Source organism: Oncorhynchus clarkii, chromosome 8 (assembly GCF_045791955.1).
Source record: "Oncorhynchus clarkii lewisi isolate Uvic-CL-2024 chromosome 8, UVic_Ocla_1.0, whole genome shotgun sequence".
Classification (NCBI taxonomy): Eukaryota; Metazoa; Chordata; class Actinopteri; order Salmoniformes; family Salmonidae; genus Oncorhynchus; species Oncorhynchus clarkii.
In genome coordinates, this window is record NC_092154.1 from 13,555,767 (window position 1) to 13,579,399 (window position 23,633).

Here is a 23,633-nt window from a genome sequence, read left to right on the forward strand (position 1 = left end):
ACAATGGAACTAATAGATTAGTCACAAAAGTGCAATCCCCACCCATCTGGCACTTCGGGCTGACTCGAACTAAAGCAAACGCTAGAAGTATTTGAAAGATATCAAATAGTACTTGAACCCAGGTCTGGAGTAGCGGGAAGAAAATACAGTACTACTTTTCCTTTTGGGGGTTAAGAGGAAAGAAAACAACAAGGTTTGGTGCCAGGAAGCTGTTTGATTTGTGCATTCATTTTCCGATTTGGTCCGATGACTCTTTGTAAGGTTTTGATTATTACATTTCTGGACTCCAGCCTAATAAACAGAATATTGATCGGTGTACTTTGTATTCAGTCCAGCATCAAAGGCTATTACTGATGGTTGTCTGTTAGCTATAGGCTTGTGTTGCAAGAAATAAACTGTTTACATTGTTTTTGTCTTGCCCTTTCTCAGTTCTACTTTCTCATTGCAGATGGAAAGCTCCCAGCTCCATTTTGTCACACTGGGTTTGGAAACATTTTTTATTGTGCCACTTAATCATTATTTACTGCAGTGACCACAGCTTGTGCTGCGGTTGTTGTTGGTGCAACACCATAAACTACATTTTCCCTTCATACAGAAGTATTTCTTGATGTTTATATCCCAAAAGCATTAGCTTAATATTTTAACTGAACTTCAGGTCCCCCCTCGAGTCCTTTTAGACCTTCTCCTTACCTCGTCTCCTTGAACCGTGAGTGTGACTTATCTCATTTCACTTCATCACAGACAAGAAAACAAGTAATGCCTTTTCAATTAACCTCTTTGACCATGGGTACATCCCAAATGAAACCCTATACCCTGTTTAGTGCACTACTTTTGACCAGGGTCCATATGGCTCTGGTCAAAAGTAGTGTACTACTGTATACAGGGAAAAGGGTGCCATTTTGTACACAGGCATTTCTATTGTCCTCCAATCAGAGGCGTGTCCAGGAAGCCTCACCAATTAAGAGGCTGGGGATTAGAGGGAGAATGCCTTGTCCCAGGTGGGCCCTACTATACACTCCCATGGGGGAGTCCACATGCCCCGCTACAGTTCCACACCCCCCCATCTCTTGGGGCTTTTGGTACTTACCGCCTGCTGATTCAACTGTACTGGCAGATAAGTAAAGGTTGTGTGAGGTTGCAGCAGAGGTTGTTATGTAATTATTTATTTTCTAAGTCAAATAAGAAGAGTGAAACTGAAGAGTGGTCCTCTGTAGCTTAGTTGGTAGAGCATGGATCTTGCAATGCCAGGATAGTGGGCTCGATTCCCGGGACTACACATACTTAAAATGTATGCACGCATTACTGTAAGTCGCTTCGGATAAAATCGTCTGCTAAATGGCATATATTGAATATGAAGAGGTTTGAAATCAATTATAAATGCAACAGTCAAAGTTTAAAGCAACTTTTGAAGGGGAAATTCGGGAGATATTTCACTGATCCACATCACATTTATCTCCACTTTACCTACACTGTACATCATCAGATGTCAGTCAGGGACAGATTGGGTCATACCCTTTACACGGCATGCATCAGCAGCCCAGACGCGGTATAAATGTACACCTCATTAATCTGGCCCCAACAATCCTGATGAACCAATCTGAACGAGCTGAGCCGAGCCAAGACGTGCTGGGTTAAAATGAATAGGTTGAAAAATGTGTATGAGAGAGTGGCCAGGCTGCCATGAGTTCAGATGATAGAGTGACACTCTCTCTCTGTCTCACACATATACACACACACACACACACACACACACACACACTGTCTCTCTCTCTCTCTCCACGGTGGTCTGAGGTGGAGAGATCAAGGCTTTTATGGAGGTACTAAAAAGAGGGAAGGAGAACTCTCTGAGCCTTGCTAATGATTGGGGGGGGGGGGGGGGGGGGGGAAGGTGGGCGGGTGGCAGAGAGAAGTGGGGGTCACAACTCACATAGAAAGATAGTATATTATGCCTTTGCACCCTAAGTAGTGTGCACTAAAGAGGGATTAGGGTGGCGTTTCAAACAGAGCCTATACATTCTCATCTGTAGCTCTTTAATAAAGAGAAGGGTTATAAGGATTGGAGGGGGGATAAGTCCATCAGATCCCATCTAGCTATTGACAGTCAATACGGTCAGACATACAACATACACTACATGACCAAAAGTATGTGGACACCTACTCGAACATCTCATTCCAAAATCATGGTCATTAGTATGGAGTTGGTCCCCCCCTTTTCTGTTATAACAGAGAGTGGACACCACTCTTCTGGAAAGGCTTTCCACTAGATGTTGGAACATTGCTGCTGGGACTTGATTCAATTCAGCCACAAGAGCATGAGTGAGGTCAGGCAATAATGTTGGGCGATTCAAATCAAATCAAACTATTTGTCACATGTGCTGAATACAACTAGTGTAGACCTTACCGTGAAATGCTTACTTACAAGCCTTTAACCAACAGTGCAGTTCATGAAGAGTTAAGAAAATATTTACCAAATAAACTGAAGTAAAAATAATAAAAAAGTAACAAGAAAATAACGAGACTATATACAGGGAGTACCGGAACCGATTCAGTTTGCAGGGGTACAGGTTAGAGGAAATTTGTACATGTAGGTAGGGGTGAACTGACTATGCATAGATAATAAACAGCGAGTAGCAGCACTGTATAAAACAAATGGGGGGGAGGGGTGTCAATGTAAATAGTCTGGTGGCCAATCGGGGTAGAAGCTGTTAAGGAGCCTTTTGGTCATAGACTTGGCGCTCCGGTACCGCTTGCCGTGCGGTAGCAGAGAAAACTGTCTATGACTTGGGTGACTAGAGTCTGATAATTTTATGGGCTTTCCTCTGACATCGCCTATTATATACGGTTAAAGTCGGAACTTTACATACACTTAGGTTAGAGTCATTAAAACTAGTTTTTCAACCACTCCACAAATTTCTTGTTAACAAACTATAGTTTTGGCAAGTCGGTTAGGACATCTACTTTGCGCATGACACAAGTCATTTTTCCAACAATTGTTTACAGACAGATTATTTCACTTATAATTCACTGTATCACAATTACAGTGGGTCAGAAGTGTACATACACCAAGTTGACTGTGCCTTTAAACAACTTGGAAAATTCCAGAAAAAATGGCATGGTTTTAAAATCTTCTGATAGGCTAATTGACATCATTTGAGTCAATTGGAGGTGTACCTGTGGAAATATTTCAAAGCCTACCTTCAAACTCAGTGCGTCTTTGCTTGACATCATGGGGAAATCAACCAAGACCTCAGAAAAAAAATTGTAGACATCCACAAATCTGGTTCATCCTTGGGAGCAATTTCCTCCAATTTCCAAACCCCACGTTCATCTGTACAAACAATAGTACGCAAGTATAAACACCATGGGACCACGCAGCCGTCATACCACTCAGGAAGGAGACGCGTTCTGTCTCCTAGAGATGAACGTACTTTGGTACGAAAATTGCAAATTAATCCCAGAACAACAGCAAAGGACCTTGTGAAGATGCTGGAGGAAACAGGTACAAAAGTATCTATATCCACAGCAAAACAAGTCATATATCGACATAACCTGAAAGGCCGCTCAGCAAGGAAGAAGCCACTGCTCCAAAAACACCATAAAAAAAGCCAGACTGCAACTGCACATGGGGACAAAGATTGTACTTTTTTGGAGAAATGTCCTCTGATCTGATAAAACAAAAATAAAACTGTTTGGCCATAATGACCATCGTTAAGAACACCATCCCAACCGTGAAGCACGGGGTTGCAGCATCATGTTGTGGGGGTGCTTTACTGCAGGAGGGACTGGTGCACTTCACAAAATAGATGGCATCATGAGGAAAGAAAATGATGTGGATATATTGAAGCAACATCTCAAGACATCAGTCAGGAAGTTAAAGCTTGGTCGCAAATGGGTCTTCCAAATGGACAATGACCCCAAGCATACTTCCAAAGTTTTGGCAAAATGGCTTAACAACAACAAAGTCAAGGTATTGGAGTGGCCATCACAAAGCCTTGACCTCAATCCCATAGACAAATTGTTAGCAGAACTGAAAAAGCATGTGCGAGCAAGGAGGCCTACAAACCTGACTCAGTTACACCAGCTCTGTCAGGAGGAATGGGCCAAAATTCACCCAAGTTATTGTGGGAAGCTTGTGGACGGCTACCTGAAATATTTGACCCAAGTTAAACAATTTAAAGGCAATGAAACCAAATACTAATTGAGTGTATATAAACTTCTGACCCAATGAGAATGTGATGAAATAAATAAAAGCTGGAATAATTATCTCTACTATTATTCTGACATTTCACATTCTTAAAATAAAGTGGTGATCCTAACTGACCTAAGCCAGGGAATTTTTACTAGGATTAAATGTCAGGAATTGTGAAAAACTGAGTTTAAATGTATTTGACAAAGGTGTATGTAAACTTTTAACTTAAACTGTAGGTCCTGGATTGCAGGAAGCTTGGCCCCAGTGATGTACTGGGCCATAAGCATTGCCATTTGTATCGTTTTCCGGTCAGATGCCGAGCAGTTGCCATACCAGGCGGTGATGCAACCGGTCAGGATGCAACCGGTCCTGTAGTCCACAATCAGCTCCTTTGTGTTGCTCACATTGAGGGAGAAGTTCTTATCCTGTCACCACACTGCCAGTTCTCTAACCTCCTCCCTATAGGCTGTCTCATCATTGTCGGTGATCAGGCCTACCACTGTTGTGTCGTCAGCAAACGTAATGATGGTGTTGGAGTTGTGTTTGGCCACGCAGTCATAGGTAAACAGGGAGTACAGGAGGGGACTAAGTACACACCCCTTAGGGATCCCAGTGTTGAGGATCAGCGTGGCAGACGTGTTGTTGCCTACCCTTACCACCTGGGGGTGGCCCGTCAGGAAGTCCAGGTCCCAGTTGCAGAGGGAGGTGTTTAGTCCCAGGGTCCTTAGCTTAGTGATGAGCTGTGTGGGCACTATGGTGTTGAACACTGAGTTGTGGTCAATGAACAGCATTCTCACATAGGTGTTCCTTTTGTCCAGGTGGGAAAGGGCAGTGTGGAGTGCGATTGAGAGTGCGTCATCTGTGGATCTGTTGGGGCGGTATGCGAATTGGAGTGGGTCTAGGGTGTCCAGGAGGATGCTGTTGATGTGAGCCATGACCAGCCTTTCAAAGCACTTCATGGCTACTGAAATGAGTGCTACGGGGCAGTAATAATTTAGGCAGGTTACCTTCGCTTCCTTCGGCATAGGGACTATGGTGGCCTGCATGAAACATGTAGGTATTACAGACTCCGTCAGGGAGTGGTTGACAATGTCAGTGAAGACACTTGCCAGTTGGTCCACACATGCTTTGAGTACTTTCCTAGAACTCACTCTGGCCCCGCGGCTTTGTGAATGTTGACCTGTTTAAAGGTCTTGCTCACATCGGCTACCGAGAGTGTTATCACACAGTCATCCAGAACAGCTGGTGCTCTCGTACATGCTTCAGTGTTGCTTGCCTCGAAGGTAGAATAAAAGGCATTTAGAGCATCTGGTAGGCTCGCGTCACTAGGCAGCTCGCATCTGGATTTCCATTTGTAGTCCGTAATCATTTTCAAGCCCTTCCACATCCAACGAGCGTCAGAGCCAGTGTAGTCGGATTCAATCTTAATCCTGTATTGACGCTTTGCTTGTTTTATGGTCCACCTGAGGGCATAGCGGGATTTCTTATAGGCATCCGGATTAATGTCTTGCTCCTTGAAAGCGTCAGCTCTAGCCTTTAACTTGATGCGGATGTTGCCTGTAATCTATTACTTTTGGTTGGGATATGTACAGTGGCTTGCGAAAGTATTCACCCCCTTGGCATTTTTCCTATTTTGTTGCCTTACAACATGGAATTAAAATGGATTTTTGGGGGGTTTGTATCATTTGATTTACACAACATACCTACCACTTTGAAGATGCTAAATATTTTGTATTGTGAAACAAACAAGAAATAAGACAAAAAAAAAACTGAAAACTTGAGAATGCATAACTATTCACCCCCATCCCTCCCAAAGTCAATACTTTGTAGAGTCACCTTTTGCAGCAATTACAGCTGCAAGTCTCTTGGAGTATGTCTCTATAAGCTTGGCACACATAGCCACTGGGATTTTTGCCCATTCTTCAAGGCAAAACTGCTCCAGCTCCTTCAAGTTGGATGGGTTCCACTGGTGTACAGCAATCTTTAAGTCATACCACAGATTCTCAATTGGATTGAGGTCTGGGCTTTGACTAGGCCATTCCAAGTCATTTAAGTGTTTCCTCTTAAAACACTCGAGTGTTGCTTTAGCAGTATGCTTGGGGTCATTGTTCTGCTGGAAGGTGAACCTCCGTCCTAGTCTCAAATCTCTGGAAGACTGAAACAGGTTCTTAAGAATTTCCCTGTATTTAGCGCCATCCATCATTCCTTAAATTCTGACCAGTTTCCCAGTCCATGCCGATGAAAAACGTCCCCACAGCATACCGCTACCACCACCTTGCTTCATTGTGGGGATAATGTTTTTGGGGTGATGAGAGGTGTTGCGTTTGCATCAGAAATAGCGTTTTCCTTGATGGCCAAAAAGCTCAATTTTAGTCTCATCTGACCAGAGTACCTTCTTCCATATGTTTGGGGAGTCTCCCACAAGCCTTTTGGCGAACATCAACATGTTTGATTATTTTTTTCTTTAAGCAATGGCTTTTTTTCTGGCCACTCTTCTGTAAAGCCCAGCTCTGTGGAGTCTAAGGCTTAAAGTGGTCCGATGGACAGATACTCAAATCTCCGCTGTGGAGCTTTGCAGATCCTTCAGGGTTATCTTTGGTCTCTTTGTTGCCTCTCTGATTAATGCCCTCCTTGCCTGGTCCGTGAGTTTTGGCAGGTTTGTTGTGGTGCCATATTCTTTCCATTTTTTAATAATGGATTTAATGGTGCTCCTTGGGATGTTCAAAGTTTCTGATATTTTTTTATAAACCAACCTTGATCTGTACTTCTCCACAACTTTGTCCCTGACCTGTTTGGAGAACTCCTTGGTCTTCGTAGTGCCGCTTGCTTGGTTGTGCCCCTTTGTTTAATGGTGTTGCAGACTCTGGGGACTTTCAGAACAGGTGTATATATACTGAGATCATGTGACACTTAAATACAGTCTACCTGTGTGCAATCTAACTAATTATGTGACTTCTGAAGGTAATTGGTTGCACCAGATCTTATTAGGGGCTTCATAGCAAAGGGAGTGAATACATACACACACCACTTTACCATTTTATCTTTGATTTTTTGAAACAAGCTATTTATTTCATTTCAGTTCACCAATTTGGACTATTTTGTGTGTGTCCATTACATGAAATCCAAATAAAAATCCATTTAAATTACAGGTTGTATTGCAACAAAATAGGAAAAATGCCAAGGGGGGTGAATAATTTTGCAAGGCACTGTATGTACGGTCACTGTGGGGACGACGTCGTCAATGCACTTATTGATGAAGCCGATGACTGATGTGGTATACTCCTCAATGCCATTGGATGAATCCCGGAACATATTCCAGTCTGTGCTAGCAGAACAGTCCTGTAGCGTAGCAACCGCGTCATCTGACCACTTCCATATTGAGTGGAAGTGGTCAGATGGCCTGGCTCAGAGTCTGCGTTCCAATTCATCCCAAAAGTGTTCGACGGTGTTGAGGTCAGGACTCTGTGCAGGCCAATCAATTTCTTTCACACCGATCTCGACAAACCATTTCTGTATGGACCTCACTTTGTGCACAGGGGCATTGTCATGCTGAAACAGGAAAGGGCCTTCCCAAACTGTTGCCACAAATTTGGATGCACATAATCATCTAGAATGTAATTGTGTGCTGTAGCACTAAGATTTCCCTTCACTGGAACTAAGGGGCCTAGCCCAAACCATAAAAAACAGCTCCAGACCATTATTCCTCTTCCACCAAACGTTACAGTTGTTACTATGCATTGGGGCAGGTAGCGTTCTCCTTGCATCCTCCAAACCCAGATTTGTCTGTCGGACTGCCAGTTGGTGAAGCGTGATTCATCACTCCAGAGAACGCGTTTCCACTGCTCCAGATTCCGATGGCGGTGAGCTTTACACCACTCCAGAGAACTAGTTTCCACTGCTCCAGAGTCCAATGGCGGTGAGCTTTACACCACTCCAGCCGAACCTCGGCCATGGAAACCCCTTTCATGAAGCTCCAGACGAACAGTTCTTGTGCTGACGTTGCTTCCAGAGGCAGTTTGGAAATCGATAATGAGTGTTGGAACCGAGGACAAACCATTTTTACATGCTACGTGCTACTGCACTCGGTGGTCTCGTTCTGTTAGCTTGTGTGGCCTACCACTTCGAGGGCTGAGCCATTATTGCTCCTAGACGTTTCCACTTCACAATAACAGCACTTACAGTTGACCGGAGCAGCTCTAGCAGAGCAGAAATTTGACCAACTGACTTGTTGGAAAGGTGGTACCCTATGACAGTGCCATGTTGAAAGTCACTTAGCTCTATTGTAAGGCCATTCTACTGCCAATGTTTGTCTTTGGAGATTGCATGGCTGTGTGCTCGATGTTATATACCTGTCAGCAACGGGTATGGCTGAAATAGCCGAATCCACTAATTTGAAGGGGTCTACATACTTTTGTATATATAGTGTATATTTATCTATTGATTGATTTCTGAGTGGAAAGTTATATACTGCCTTTTTAATTATTGTGCATGCTTTGCTTACCTAAGATCTAGGTATCCATTCAAACTCATCAGGGCTTGGAGTGTAATATAAAATATTGCAGGAGTATTTTACCATAATTGCAATGTTTACAACCCTCCCTTGTATGAATTATGCACAGGAGTGAGCGTATCTCTGGGGTGGTGGTTTTTACCTTGCAATTGAGCCCACTCAACCTCTCACAACTCCAATAAAACAATGTAATGGAAAATCAATGAAATGGAACTTGTTTGGTTTTTCTCTTGCAGAGTCATATTTCAATGTATTTTATGCGGTATGTTTTCATCAGTAGTTGAATTCCATCTCATCAACTATGATTCTGTACTAGTTCTTACCAGCGCCGGTTTCATTTGTAATCAGTGAAAACAATTAGTGAGACAAAAGTTTTGGCACCATTTCAATAAAGTGTGTCTCATTTAACTTGTTATGGCTGGAGGCAGTATTGAGTAGCTTGGAAGAATAAGGTGCCCAGAGTAAACTGTCTGCTACTCAGGCCAAGTTGCTAATATATGCATATTTGGATAGAAAACACTCTGAACTTTCTAACAGTTTGAATGATGTCTGTGAGTATAATAGAACTCATATGGCAGGCAAAAACCTGAGAAAAAAATCCAACCAGGAAGTGGGAAATCTGAGGTTTGTAGTTTTTCAACTCTTGGCCTATCGAATACACAGTGTCTATGGGGTCAAATTGCACTTCCTAAGGCTTCCACTAGATGTCAACAGTCTTTGGAACCTTGTTTGATGCTTCTACTGTGAAGTGGGAACGAATGAGAGGGGAATGAGTCAGAGGTCTGCCAGAGAGGCATGGGCTGAACACGGGCGTTCACGTGATAGTTAGCTTGAGTTCCATTGCATTTCTGAAGACAAAGGAATTCTCCGGTTGGAACATAATTGAAGATTTATGTTAAAAACATCCTAAAGATTGATTTTATACATCGTTTGACATGTTTCTATGGACTGTAACAGAACTTTTTGACTTTTCGTCTGGACCTAGTGATCGCGCGTCATGAATTTGGATTACTGGGCTAAATGCGCAAACAAAAAGGAGGTATTTGGACATAAATGATGGACATTAATGAACAAAACAAACATTTATTGTGGAACTGGGATACCTGGGAGTGCATTCTGATGAAGATCATCAAAGTGTTGGTGTTGTCATTTCCGGTCACAACTTGCAGACTCGTTTACGTGTTGCTGTGCGCTTTGTTGCCATTCTTACTTTGCCACCTGACAACTTTATGGTTTTTACTTTTTAATTACCATTTATATTTTTAGTTTTTCCCTCAACTTTTTTTCATTAAACTTTTTCACTCCGGACGCTTTATCTGGACATGGTTCGTCAGGACCTTCAACAGCCGAAGCTAAGTGGTAACATTAACATGATGCCTTCAGACGCAATCGTTAGGCAAGGGTAACTTCAGTGTAGGAAAGGATGAAACAGCGTCTGTGCCACCAGTAAGTACAGATAGTAACGTTAGTATAAATCCCCTTGCACGATCCCCACAGCCGGACAACTTTCTTGTGGCTTCTGGAGGGCAATTCTGTAGGAATGCTCAACCGGTGTCGCTCATTCAGCTGACAGAAACTTTCAACCGGTTTTCCCCATTAAACAGAGAGTCAGAGTCTGAGGCCGAGCCTTCTCCTGTCTCTACTCCTCCCATTACGGGGTCTGAGACGCCGAAGCTTCCCACCTGTAGCTCTGACAAATTGAAAACCCTAGTCATTGGCGACTCCATTACCCGCAGTATTAGACTTAAAACGAGTCTGCGATCATACACTGTTTACCAGGGGGCAGGGCTACCAATGTTAAGGCTAATCTGAAGATGGTGCTGGCTAAAGCTAAAACTGGCGAGTGTAGAGAGTATAGAGATATTGTTATCCACGTCGGCACCAACAATGTTAGGATGAAACAGGGCAACATAGCTTCAGCGTGTAAATCAGCTAGAAAGATGTGTCGGCATCTAGTAATTGTCTCTGGCCTCCTCCCAGTTAGGGGGAGTGATGAGCTCTACAGCAGAGTCTCAAAACTCAATCGCTGACTGTTTTCTGCCCCACCCAAAAGATAGAATTTGTAGATAATTGGCCCTCTTTCTGGGACTCACCCACAAACAGGACCAAGCCTGGCCTGCTGAGGAGTGACGGACTCCATCCTAGCTGGAGGCGTGCTCTCATCTTATCTACCAACATAAACAGGGCTCTAACTCCTCTAGCTCCACAATGAAATAGGGTGCAGGCTGTTAGCCAGCCTGCCAGCTTAGTGGAGTCTGCCACTAGCACAGTCAGTGTAGTCAGCTCAGCTATCCCCATTGAGACCATGTCTGTGCCTCGACCTAGGTTGGGCAAAACTAAACATGGCGGTGTTCACCTTAGCAATCTCACTAGGATAAAGACCTCCTCCATCCTGCCATTATTGAAAGAGATCGTGATAACTCACATCTCAAAATAGGGCTACTTAATGTTAGATCCCTTACTTCAAAGGCAGTTATAGTCAATTAACTAATCACTGATCATAATCTTGATGTGATTGGCCTGACTGAAACATGGCTAAAGCCTGATGAATTTACTGTGTTAAATGAGGCCTCACCTCCTGGTTACACTAGTGACCATATCCCCCGTGCATCCCGCAAAGGCGGAGGTGTTGCTAAAATTTACGATAGCAAATTTCAATTTACAAAAAAAAAAAAAGACGTTTTCGTCTTTTGAGCTTCTAGTCATGAAATCTATGCAGCATACTCAATCACTTTTTATAGCTACTGTTTACAGGCCTCCTGGGCCATATACAGCGTTCCTCATTGAGTTCCCTGAATTCTTATCGGACCTTGTAGTCATAGCAGATAATATTCTAATTTTTGGTGACTTTAATATTCACATGGAAAAGTCCACAGACCCACTCCAAAAGGCTTTCGGAGCCATCATCGACTCAATGGGTTTTGTCCAACATGTCTCTGGACCTACTCACTGTCACAGTCATACTCTGGACCTAGTTTTGTCCCATGTAATAAATGTTGTGGATCTTCATGTTTTTCCTCATAATCCTGGACTATCGGGCCACCATTTTATTACGTTTGCAACTGCAACAAATAATCTGCTCAGACCCCAACCAAGGAGCATCAAAGGTCATGCTATAAATTCTCAGACAACACAAAGATTCCTTGATGCCCTTCCAGACTCCCTCTGCCTACCCAAGGACGTCAGAGGTGTCACGATCGTCGTAAGGAACGGACCAAAATGCAGCGTGGTATGTGTTCATGATGATTTTTTAACTAAAGAAAGCACTGAACACAAACTATACAAAACAATAAACGAATAATGACCGTGACGCTATAATGAGAACTGTGCTGACACAAGCAACTAACATAGACAATCACCCACAAACAAACAGTGAAACCTAGGCTACCTAAGTATGATTTTCAATCAGAGACAACTAACGACACCTGCCTCTGATTGAGAACCATACTAGGCCGCAACATAGAAATCCCCAAATCATAGAAAAACAAACATAGACTGCCCATCCCAACTCACGCCCTGACCATACTAAATAACGACAAAACAAAGGAAATAAAGGTCAGAACGTGACAAGAGGACAAAAATCAGTTAACCACCTAACTGAGGAACTCAATTTAACCTTGTGCAATACCCTAGATGCAGTTGCACCCCTAAAAACTAAAAACATTTGTCAAAGGAAACTAGCTCCCTGGTATACAGAAAATACCCGATCTCTGAAGCAAGTTTCCAGAAAATTGGAACGGAAATGGCGTCACACCAAACTGGAAGTCTTCCAACTAACTTGGAAAGACAGTACCGTGCAGTATCGAAGAGCTCTCACTGCTGCTCGATCATCCTATTTTTCCAACTTAATTGAGGAAAAGAAGAACAATCCGAAATGTATTTTTAATACTGTCGCAAAGCTAACTAAAAAGCAGCATTCCCCAAGTGAGGATGGCTTTCACTTCAGCAGTAATAAATTCATGAACTTCTTTGAGGAAAAGATCATGATTATTAGAAAGCAAATTACGGAATCCGCTTTAAATCTGCGTATTCCTTCAAAGTTCAGTTGTCCTGAGTCTGCACAACTCTGCCAGGACCTAGGATCAAGAGAGACACTCAATTGTTTTAGTACTATATCTCTTGACACAATGATGAAAATAATCATGGCCTCTAAACCTTCAAGCTGCATACTGGACCCTATTCCAACTAAACTACTGAAAGGGCTGCTTCCTGTGCTTGGCCCTCCTATGTTGAACATAATAAACGACTCTCTATCCGCCGGATGTGTACCAAACTCACTAAAAGTGGCAGTAATAAAGCCTCTCTTGAAAAAGCCAAACCTTGACCCAGAAAATATAAAAAACTATCAGCCTATATCGAATCTTCCATTCCTCTCAAAATGTTTTGAAAAAGCTGTTGCGCAGCAACTCACTTCCTTCCTGAAGACAAACAATGTATATGAAATGCTTCAGTCTGGTTTTAGACCCCATCATAGCACTGAGACAGCACTTGTGAAGGTGGTAAATTACCTTTTAATGGCATCTGTCCTCGTGCTCCTAGACCTTAGTGTTGCTTTTGATACCATCGATCACCACATTCTTTTGGAGAGATTGGAAACCCAAATTGGTCTACATGGACAAGTTCTGGCCTGGTTTAGATCTTATCTGTCGGAAAGATATCAGTTTGTCTCTGTGAATGGTTTGTCCTCTGACAAATCAACTGTAAATTTCAGTGTTCCTCAAGGTTCTGTTTTAGGACCACTATATATTTCACTATATATTTAACCTCTTGGGGATTTCATTCGAAAACATCATGTTAACTTTCACTGCTATGCGGATGACACACAGCTGTACATTTCAATGAAACATGGTGAAGCCCCAAAATTGCCCTCGCTAGAAGCATGTGTTTCAGACATAAGGAAGTGGATGGCTGCAAACTTCCTACTTTTAAACTCGGACAAAACAGAGATGCTTGTTCTAGGTCCCAAGAAACAAAGAGATCTTATGTTGAATCTGACAATTAATCTTAATGGTTGTACAGTCGTCTCAAATAAAACTGTGAAGGACCTCGGCGTTACTCTGGACCCTGATCTCTCTTTTGACGAACATATCAAGACTGTTTCAATGACAGCTTTTTCATCTGCGTAACATTGCAGAAATCAGAAACTTTCTGTCCAAAAATGATGCATAAAAATTAATCCATGCTTTTGTTACTTCTTGGTTAGACTACTGCAATGCTCTACTTTCCGGCTACCCGGATAAAGCACTAAATAAACTTCAGTTAGTGCTAAATACGGCTGCTATATTTCTCCAGTGCTAGCCTCCCTACACTGGCCTCCTGTTAAGGCAAGGGCTGATTTCAAGGTTTTACTGCTAATCTACAAAGCATTACATGGGCTTGCTCCTACCTATCTTTCTGATTTGGTCCTGCCGTACATACCTACACGTACGCTACAGTCACAAGACGGAGGCCTCCTAATTGTCCCTAGAATTTCTAAGCAAACAGCTGGAGGCAGGGCTTTCTCCTATAGAGCTCCATTTTATGGAATGGTCTGCCTACCCTTGTGAGAGACGCAAACTCGGTCTCAACCTTTAAGTCTTTACTGAAGACTCATCTCTTCAGTGGGTCATATGACGGAGTGTAGTCTGGCCCAGGAGTGTGAAGGTGAACGGAAAGGCTCTGGAGCAACGAACCGCCCTTGCTGTCTCTGCCTGGCCGGTTCCCCTCTTTCCACTGGGATTCTCTACCTCTAACCCTATTACAGGGGTTGAGTCACTGACGTGATCTTCCTGTCTAGGTTGGCGCCCCCCCCCCCCCCCCCCCCCCCCCCCCCCTGGGTTGTGCCGTGGCAGAGATCTTTGTGGGCTATACTCGGCCTTGTCTCAAGATGGTAAGTTGGTGGTTGAAGATATCCCTCTAGTGGTGTGGGGGCTGTGCTTTGGCAAAGTAGGTGGGGTTATATCCTTCCTGTTTGGCCCTGTCCGGGGGTATCATCGGATGGGACCACAGTGTCTCCTGACCCCTCCTGTCTCAGCCTCCAGTATTTATGCTGCAGTAGTTTATGTGTCGGGGGCTAGGGTCAGTTTGTTATATCTGGAGTACTTCTCCTGTCTTATCCGGTGTCCTGTGTGAATTTAAGTATGCTCTCTCTAATTCTCTCTTTCTTTCTCTCTCTCGGAGGACTTGAGCCCTAGGACCATGCCTCAGGACTACCTGGCATGACTCCTTGCTATCCCCAGTCCACCTGGCCGTGCTGCTGCTCCAGTTTCAACTGTTCTGCCTGCGGCTATGGAATCCTGACCTGTTCACCGGATGTGCTACCTGTCCCAGACCTGCTGGTTTCAACTCTCTAGAGACAGCAGGAGTGGTAGAGATACTCTTAATGATCGGCTATGAAAAGCCAACTGACATTTACTCCTGAGGTGCTGACTTGCTGCACCCTCGACAACTACTGTGATTACTATTATTTGACCATGCTGGTCATTTATGAACATTTGAACATCTTGGCCATGTTCTGTTATAATCTCCACCCGGCACAGCCAGAAGAGGACTGGCCACCCCTCATAGCCTGGTTCCTCTCCAGGTTTCTTCCTAGGTTTTGGCCTTTCTAGGGAGTTTTTCCTAGCCACCGTGCTTCTAAACCTGCATTGCTTGCTGTTTGGGGTTTTAGGCTGGGTTTCTGTACAGCACTTTGAGATATCAGTTGATGTACAACGGGCTATATAAATAGTTTTGATTTGATTTGATCAAAGGTAAGTGAATATTTATAATGCTATTTCTGACTTCTGTTGACTACACAACATGGCGGATATCTGTTTGGGTTGTTTTGGTCTCTGAGCGCTGTACTCAGATTATTGCATGGTGTGCTTGTTCGGTAAAGCTTTTTTTAAATCTGACACAGCGGTTGCATTAAGGAGAAGTGTATCTATAATTCCATGCATAATAGTTGTATCTTTTATCAATGTTTATTATGAGTATTTCTGTAAATTGATGTGGCTCACTGCAAAATCACCAGATGTTTTGGAACTACTGAACATAACGTGCCAATGTATACTGACATATTTTGATATAAATATGAACTTTATCGAACAAAGCATACATGTATTGTGTAACATTAAGTCCTAGGAGTGTCATCTGTTGAAGATCATCGAAGGTTAGTGATTAATTTATCTCTATTTCTGCTTTTTGTGACTCCTCTTTTTGGCTGGAAAAATGGCTGTGTTTTTCTGTGACTAGGCACTCATGCCTTTTTGAAATCGGACACTGTGGGGGATTAACAAGAAGTGTATCTTTAAAATGGTGTAAAATACTTGTATGTTTGAGGAATATTAATGATGGGATTTCTGTTGTTTTGAATTTGGCGCTCTGCACTTTCACTGGCTGTTGTCATATCGATCCCGTTAGCGGGATCTCAGCCCAAAGAGGATTTATTAACCAAAAATCCATTAAATCGGACTCATAATATGAATTTGATCTGACATTTGGTCACAGCCATGTTTGGAATCAGAGTGGCTTTTGACAAAGGACAGTTTCATTAGAGCAACTATACTGAATAAAAATATAAAGGCAACATGCAACAATTTAAAATATTTTACTGAGTTACAGTTCATATAAGAAAATCAGTCAATTGAAATAGATTAATTAGGCCCTAATCTATGGATTTCATGACTGGGAATACAGATATGCATCTGTTGGTCACAGATACCTTAAGAAAAAAGGTGGGGTAGTGGATCAGAAAACCCGTCAGTATCTGGTGTAACCACCCTTTGCCTCATGCAGCGCGACACACCTCCTTCGCATAGAGTTGATCAGGCTGTTTATTGTGACCTGCGGAATGTTGTCCCACTCCTCTTCGATGGCTGTGCAAAATTGCAGGATATTGGCAGGAACCAGAACACTCTGTCATACACGTCAATCCAGAGCATTCCAAACAGGCTCAATGGGTGACATGTCTAGTGAGTATGTAGCCATGGAAGAACAGGGACATTTTCAGCTTCCAGGAATTGTGTACCTTGCAACATGGGGCTGTGCATTATCATGCTGAAACATGAGGTGATGGCAGCGGATGAATGGCACGACAATGAGCCTCAGAATCTTGTCACGGTATCCCTGTTCCTTCAGATTGCCATTGATAAAACATAGTTGTGTTCATTGTCCATAGCTTATTCCTATAAGCCCATTCCCATAGCCCATAGCCCATTCCATCACCACATTGCCACCACTCTGTTCACAACGTTGACATCAGAAAACCACTCGCCCACACGACACCAAACAGGTGGACTGCAGTTTTGAGGCCGGTTAGATGTACTTCCAAATTCTCTAAAAAGACGTTGGAGGCGGTTTATGGTAGAGAAATGAACATTCAATTCTCTGGCAACACCTCTGGTGGACATTCCTGCAGTCAACATGTCAATTGCACTTGGCATTGTGTTGTGTGACAAAACAGCACATTTTAGAGTGTCCCCAGAACAAGGTGCACTTGTGTAATGATTATGCTGTTTAATCAGCTTCTTGATATGCCACACCTGTCAGGTAGATGGATTATCTTGGCAAAGGAGAAATGCTCCCTAATTTGTACTCAACATTTGAGAGAAATAAGATTTCTGTACATATGGAACATTTCTCAGATCTTTTATTTCAGCTGATGAAACATGGGACCAACACTTTACATGTTGCGTTTATATTTTTGTTCATTATATATTTGAATGACCTCGACCCTGATCAACCCACGGGGCAAAAACTAGTTCCACGTCATTTCAACCCCAAAAATCTATGAATCAACGTGGAAAACTGATTGGGTTTGCAAAAAGTAACCGTCTTTATTTTTACCTAACCTAAATCCAATGACATGGTGAAATGTTTTGTTGATTTCACGCTGAATTCAAGTTTGTTGACAACTCAACCAAATGTAAACCAAAACTAGACGTTCAACTGACGTCTGTGCACAGTGGGAAGCCTCTCTCTCTCTATCTTTCTCTCTGCCTGTACACATTGACTTCACATTATGACAGAGATAACGCAATTTGTAGTGTTGTATTTCTTCTCAAATTAGCACTCTGTCAAATCTATTGTCATTGAGAATGATGATTGTGTTACAATATAGAAGTATCTCTATCAAGGTGATGCATAAGTCAGTTTGCAGTCTGCTGAAAGTGAATGAGGAACTTACTTTACTTACTTTTTTTAATGAATATAGGATATTCATAGATTCCTGTCCTTTGCCACTGTAATTGTGCCAGAGTACCCCAATACGGCGATCTGATGCACACCATTTTATTCCCCCACAGCTTCGAGCCCAGATGGCCATTGTCATCACTCATATTTTTTGAGAGGCAGGCGACAGAATCACCGTTCCCTCCATGAAGAAAGGTTAATGTTTAATGGCGACAAGCTATCAAGCACATGGGAGGAGGGAATTTTTCTCTCTGTCTCACACACCCTCCCATACACAGGAGGCCTCAGGGGAGAACTTCAGCCTTTCCATTACTACAAGGGCATAGAAAAGATTAAATGCAACGTCAGCGCTGAAGTTTTAGAGGCTGGATAGATGGATCAATTCTACCTTGAAGGAGTGAGCACCACCCCCTTTCAAATGCCATGAAATAAAAAAAAAATGGGGGGGGTGGATTTCCGAGTTTTGGCACCATTGCTCCTTGGCATCCCGAGTAACAAATGATGTTGTTTTGCAGAGTCATCTTTCAAAGGTCAACTCTGTCTCAAGGGCTCATCTGCCCTCTGTCCATGTTGGTATTGCTGTCCTGGGCTGTGTTCCTAAGACAAAAAAATAACTTTTGAAACTGAGTGAAAGAGGGGGAGGTACTACACAGATTTTCATTGTAAATTGCAAAACCTAATGCTATGGTGCACCCCACTGAACACGAACCGGGTGTTGCCTGACTGTTGTGAAACAGCAGAACTCTCCAAACATTTGTTAATGTGGTACCGTGTTAATATCAATATCAATTACAAGCCTGGAGCTTTTGGCTTTTTGCTGTCAAGGAAACATTTAAAGTTCAAAAAGACTCCTGTATTCCGGCAGGCCAAAGGCATTTCAGAAGCAATTATTCAATGATAGATTCCCTAATGCATTCAATGCAGTTTTCTTGTCCACATAAATGTCTTGATAGCCCTCAGAAGACCTTGCCAAAAATGTATTTATACACATTATTTACCTGCTTTAATTGAACATCATTATTGTTCCAATCAATCTGGAGGTGTCTGAAATGTAACCGTCACCTTGTTGGCCTCCAGCATTGCGCCAAATTATATTAACCACCTAATTAGCTAAGGCCTACATTCAATGAGATCAAGCGTTAACCAGCGATAGCCGACACACGCATAGCTGATGTTTTGCCGTTGTCGGAAGTGTAACTGCTTTGGAGCTGTCAAATTGGTGAACAGCTGCTCTTGATCATTTTCAGGAAGCCACACCCGTTCAACAAAACAATGAGGATTTCTATCAGCCAAATGGAGGTGTAGATTACATCACACATTCCAGTGTTCAAACTTGTAAACAAGGCTGCATGGGATGTCCACTTTAGGTACAATGCCAGGAGCCACTTGTGGATTTGACAGCTCTAACACAGTTACACCTCTGACATTGCCAAAACAACCGCTATGCAGATGCTAGATAAAGCGGGTCTGATTGAGTAGAGTGACCCCTAAGTGTTTACTCAGGCAGGTCAGGTGTTCAACCCAAAGGCTAGTATGTACAGCAGTTTCTGCATCCTTATTTGAGACACTAAATAATGTATTGTATATGCATTTCTCTTACAGACACTCCATTGGTTGATCTATGATGCTATCAAATGGGGCTATACAGCATCATTGTAAAATAATGAACAGTGGAGCTGCTCTGTCTGACACCGTCAGTCTATCAAGACCGACTGTGTTACTTTAATATATGCTATGGCACAACATCTTTTATCCAAAGCGACTAATAGGCCTAGTGCATTTTTTGTTTTACTATTTTCTACATTGTAGAAAAAATAACACATGAAATCATGTAGTAAACAAAAAAGTGTTAAACAAATCAAAATATATTTTACATTCTTCAAAGTAGTCACCCTTTGCCTTGATGACAGCTTTACACACTCTTGGCATTCTCTCAACCAGCTTCACCTGGAATGCTTTTCCAACAGTCTTGAAGGAGTTCCCACATATGCTGAGTACTTGTTGACTGCTTTTCCTTCACTCTGCAGTCCAACTCATCCCAAACAATCCCAATTGGGTTGAGGTTGGGTGATTGTGGAGGCCAGGTCATCTGATGCAGCACTCCATCATTCTCCTTCTTGGTCAAATAGCCCATACACAGCCTGGAGTTGTGTTGGGTCATTGTCCTGTTGAAAAACAAATTATAGTCCCACTAAACGCAAACCAGATGGGATGGCGTATCGCTGCAGAATGCTGTGGTAGCCATGCTGGTTAAGTGTGCCTTGAATTCTAAATAAATTGCTGACAGTGTCACCAGCAAATCACCCCCACACCATCACACCTCCTCCTCCATGCTTCATGTGGGAATGACAAATGCGGAGATCATCCATTCATCTAATCTGCATTTCACAAAGACATGGCGGGTTGGAACCAAAAATCTCAAATTTGGACTCATCAGACCAGAGGACAGATTTCCACCGGTCTAATGTCCTTTGCTTGTGTTTCTTGGCCCAACAAGTCTCTTCTTCTTATTGGTGTCCTTTAGTAGTTTTTTTTGTTGCAGCAATTCGACCATGAATGCCTGATTCATGCAGTCTCCTTTGAATAGTTGATGTTGAGATGTGTCTGTTACTTGAACTCTGTGAAGCATTTATTTGGGCTGCAATTTCTGAGGCTGGTAACTCTAATGAACTTATCCTCTGCAGCAGAGGTAACTCTGTGTCTTCCTTTTCTGTGGCGGTCCTCATGAGAGACAGTTTCATCATAGCACTTGATGGTTTTTGCAACTGCACTTGAAGGAACTTTCAAAGTTCTTGAAATGTTCCAGATTGACTGACCTTCATGTCTTAAAGTAATGATGTACTGTCATTTCGCTTTGCTTATTTGAGTTGTTCTTGCCATAATATGGACTTGGTCTTTTACCAAATAGGGCTGTCTTCTGTATACAATCGCCACCTTGTCACAACACAAATGGTTGGCTCAAACTCATTAAGAAGGAAAGAAATTCCACAAATACAATTTTAACAAGCTACACCTGTTAATTTAAATGTATTCCAGGTGACTACCTCATGAAGCTGGTTGAGAGAATGCCAACATTGTGCAAACCAGTCACCAAGGCAAAGGGTGGCTACTTTGAAGAATCTCATATAAAATATATTTTGATTTGTTTAACACTTTTTTAGTTTCTACATTATTCTACAATGTAGAAAGTAGTAAAAAAAAAAGAAGAAAAACTCTTGAATGAGTAGGTGTCCAAACTTTTGACTTGTGCTGTATGTATATATATGTATATGTATATGTATATGTATATACACTACCGTTCAAAAGTTTGGGGTCACCTTGAAATGTCCTTTTTTTGAAAGAAAAGCTCTTTTTTGTCTATTAAAATAACATCAAATTGATCAGAAATACAGTGTTGACATTGTTAATGTTGTAAATGACTGTTGTAGCTGGAAACAGATTATTTTTTATGGAATATCTACATAGGCATACAGAGGCCCATTATCAGTAACCATCACGTTCCAATATCACGTTGTGCTAGCTAATCCAAGTTTATCATTTTAAAAGGCTAATTGATCATTAGAATACCCTTTTGCAATTATGTTAGCACAGCTGAAAACTGTTGTCCTGATTTAAAGAAGCAATAAAACTGCCGTTCTTTAGACTAGTTGAGTGTCAACATTTGTGGGTTCGATTACAGGCTCAAATGGCCAGAAACAAAGAAATTTCTTCTGAAACTCGTCAGTCTATTCTTGTTCTGAGAAATGAAGGCTATTCCATGCGAGAAATTGCCTGGGAGGAGGTAAAACATTGACCTGGGAGGAGGTAATGGCAGGGGACAAGACCCTGCCATGGAAGCAGGCGGGGGCAGCGAAAGAGGAAAGGCGACAATACGAGGGGACACGGCTAGCACGGAAGCCCGAGAGACAGGTTCAAAATCTTTTTGGGGGGGAGGCACACGGGGAGATTGGCGGAGTCAGTGTTTAGACTTGAGCCAACTCCCCGTGCTTACTGTGGGGAGCGTGTGACTGGTCAGGCACTGTGTTATGCAGTGATGCGCACTGTGATTTCTGATCTCCAGTGCTCATTCATAGCCCGGTGCGCTCTATTCCAGCTCCCCGCATTTGCCACGCTATAGTGGGCATCCAGCCAGGACGGGTTGTGCCGGCTCAGCGCTCCTGGTCTCCAGTACACCTCTTCGGACCAGGATATCCTGCCCCGGCTCTACGTACTGTATCGCCAGTACGCCTTCACAGCCCAGTGCGTCCTGTGCCTACGCCCCACACTTATCGAGCTAAAGTGAGCATCCAGCCAGGACGCATTGTGCCAGCTCTACGCTCCAGACCTCCAGTGTGCCTCCACAGTCCAGTACGTCCTGTGCCTCCTCTCCGCACTCGCCCTGAGGTGCGTGTCATCAGCCCGGTGCCACCTATACCGGTCCCACGCATCAGGTCTCCAGTGCGCCTCCACAGTCCAGTAAGTCCTGTGCCTCCTCTCTGCACTCGCCCTGAGGTGCGTGTCATCAGCCCGGTGCCACCTGTACCGGTCCCACGCATCAGACCTCCAGTGCGCCTCCACAGTCCAGAGCTTCCGGCGACAGTTCCCAGTCCAGAGCTTCCGGCGACGGTTCCCAGTCCGGAACCTCCGACGGTCCACAGTCCGGAACTTCCAGCGACGGTCCACAGTCCGGAACTTCCAGCGACGGTCCACAGTCCGGAACCTCCAGCGACAGTCCCCAGTCCAGGGCCCCCAGCGACGGTCCCCAGTCCGGGGTCCCCAGTCCAGGGCCCCCAGCGGCGGTCCCCAGTCCGGGGCCTCCAGCGACGGACCCCAGTCTGGGGTCTCCAGTGACGGTCCGGGGCCTCCAGCGACGGTCCCCAGTCCGGGGTCTCCAGCGACAAACTGCAGTCCAGAGCCTCCGGCGATGATCCACAGTCCGGTTCCACAAAAGCGGAGGGATCCGCGTAAGGAGGGGGGGCTGAGTCCAGAACCGGAGTTGCCACCGAGGGTAGATGCCCACCCGTACCCTCCCCTATAGGTTCAGGTTTGAGGTCGGGGGTCCGCACCTTTGGGGGGGGGGGGGGGGGGCTACTGTCATGCCCTGACCTTAGATATCTCTGTTTTTCTATATATTTTGGTTAGGTCAGTGTGTGACTAGAGTGGGTACTCTAGTTTTTGAATGTCAAGGGTTTTTGTATGTCTATGTTGGCCTGATATGGTTCTCAATCAGAGACAGCTGTTTATCGTTGTCTCTGATTGGGGATCATATTTAGGTAGCCATTTCCCTCATTTGTGTTGTGGGATCTTGTCTATGTATAATTGCCTTAGTGCACATCAGTAGCTTCACGTTTCGTTTGGTTGTTTGTTGTTTTGTTCAGTGAGTTTCGATTTATTACAATTATTTGGAACTCTACTCATGATGCACCTTGGTCTCATCGTTATGACGAACGTGACACCAAAGAAAATATTCAGATTACAAAGTTATAATTTTCCTAATAGAACTTTTCAGATATTTTAATATCTGATCAATTAGTCTTCTTAATTAATGAAGTATTTATTTTACCTCACGTTAGTCTCATTCCGAACGTCGTAAATTGTCTACATGCTTTGTGAGTAGGAAAACCTGCAAACTCGGCAGTGTATCAAATACTTGTTCTCCCCACTGTATATATTTACACTCAGTGTGTCGTTCTTGATCGCAGTTGAAAAGTTTGTTTCTTTTGTAGAATTATCCGTCTCTCTCTCTGCCGTGGTCAGAATGGATACTTCAGAGTTACATTCAGCAATGTTGTTGTAGAATGG